Below are 2,423 nucleotides of genomic sequence, written 5' to 3' on the forward strand. Positions count from 1 at the left end.
CAAAGCTTGCTCTTTCAGAACCATTTTGTTCTGATTAAACCGTTGAATCATTAAAATGTTAAGGACCCATTAAACCGGCTCAGATCCTGCTCTCCTGTATCTTCTGTTTTACAGCAGCCACATGAGTGCCAGTGCAGCCCATGTGAAGATAGTGGTGGTGTCATTAATAACAATAAACATCAACATATTTATTATAAACATGTTAATACTTACCAAAGTGTAAAACTGTGGAGTTTCCTGTATTGGATTTCAGTGCATGTTGATCCACCTGGCTGACTTCATTTGCTGCAACATAGAAAATGTCTCACATGGGGAAGAGTTAATTCTGCTGAACAAATGGCTCAGGATTGTTAGGGGACTTGCAGAGAACATGTCTGAGGTACGGCTGCTTCTGTATAAGTGTTCCCAGTCTTGAGACATCTCTGAAGATACCTTGTAGTGGCTCAACTCCAATCTAGCACAGAAACAGTTGTGCTCTGGGGCACTGAAGCCTTCAGCATTTCGGCATTCCTGTGCATCTTGCAACCAACTAGGGAGCTAGGAGTGCAACTTACAAGCTGCATATTTTGTTTGAACTTGGTGTAAATCAATGCACAACACTTTGTACTTTCTAGCTTTAATAATTTTGGAAGTACCTTGATTCTTGTCTTATAATTCCAAGTTGAGATTTCTCTCCTGCATATGCTGTGCTTTCATTTTGTTTTAGATAACCTTAAATGAGGAGGAAAAGGGGAAAGAAAAAGTAGAATCATAAAATCTTTTCCAACCAAAATGACCTTTAAGGTCACCAAGTCCAACCACTAACCTGACACTGCCAAGCCCATCACTAAACCATGTCTCTCAGCACCTCACCTTGGCTTTTAAATATCTCCAGGGACAGTGACTCCACCAGCTCGCTGAGCAGCCAGGGATGGTGTCTAAAACCCTTTCAGTGAAGAGGTTTTTCCTAATCTCCATTCAAAACCTCCCCTGGCACAACTTGAAGTATATTAAGTTGTAATTAACAGCCCAAACTCTTGATGTTCAGATTGGACAGACAGCTGGAACAGGGAAAGTGCTAATTAAGATCTTGACCTCATATCATACAATTGCATGAGAGCCCTGTAGGGGCCCAACTGGCAGAGCAGGCAGCCTATGTGGGTCAGTTCTTCCATGGAAATGCAGACCCTTGTGCTGTTGCTGTGCTCCTGTCATCTGAGTCAAAATGTGTTTTCTCTCGAGTCCCTGCTGGATTTAAAGTGAAACACTTTGTTTTGCTCCAAAGAAAAAAAATAGAGTTGGAAAGCTACTGAAATGTCTATAAACCCTCTGGATTAGTGGATTTTATGAGTGGGTGGCTACTGCAGAGCTAAACATCTGCTCTGCATGTGGTGCACTTGAACTGCACAATAGCTGTTAAAAATTAATGCTGCAGAAGTGTGGACAGGGCAAGTGCAGGTGTTCCTCTTGATCAGCTCTAGACATTCAGGTTACTACAAGAATTGGGCAGATGTTTTATTTCTCAATACTCAGATTTGTTTCTTCCTTAAACTGGATTTTCAAGAGAGGATGGTATGTCCAAGCATTAACTCCTTTATATACTTTGCTTTAACCAACTTCCAGGTAACTTCCCTGTGATGACTGTTCCATGTGAGGTGCTTTGTGATGTCTGAGTTCCCAATTTGTTACTCACTGTATCACAGGGACTCTGTCTCATCTGAAACATAGGGGGGATTGTCACATGTAATTTTGGGAGTGCCTTTGCTTTTGCCCTGTGAGCACGGCTTGATGTGTAAAAGCTCATAGGTGGCTTTGCTTCAACAGCAAAACTGTGCCCTTTCAAAGATGACCAGTATGAAAGTATGTTTGGATTATTTTCTCCTTCTGTTGCCTTCTCTTTTAATTCCCAACCTAGAAACTGAAAGTAAGTATTTAAAAGATGTTTATGTCAGAGATTATGGTATGCCCAAAGATGTCTGTTTCAAAACTACCCAGCAAAGTGGGCACTTCTGTTTCTCTTTGGCCTCAGTTAAAAAGACAAAGGACCTAACTCATATCTCACTGTTTATAAATGCTCCTGGTTTTGAGATCCATTGATAAACCTGCTTGTAACTTCTGTCTGTGTTTGAATTTTTATTCTGTCTCTGCCCTTGAGTAAAGTTTGGGGAAAGTAGAGGGGAAAAATATGCCTCTTTCCTGGTATTTGAGCAGCGGTATGGCAGCAGACAGTGGACTCTGGCATCTCAAGGACTTCTCCAGCAGCACCTGTTAACCACTTTTAACATGAGTGAAGAGGCTACTGAACAGCCCTTGGAGAAGAAACTGCTGGGTTTTCCCGGTCTGGGTTGAAACTTGCCAGTTGGAACTCTCCTCCCCTCTCCCATTACTCCCTTTTATACTATTATTTCTTTAACTTACTGAAGGGACACATTTCAAGACTTGAT

Source organism: Colius striatus, chromosome 3 (genome assembly GCF_028858725.1).
Source record: "Colius striatus isolate bColStr4 chromosome 3, bColStr4.1.hap1, whole genome shotgun sequence".
Classification (NCBI taxonomy): Eukaryota; Metazoa; Chordata; class Aves; order Coliiformes; family Coliidae; genus Colius; species Colius striatus.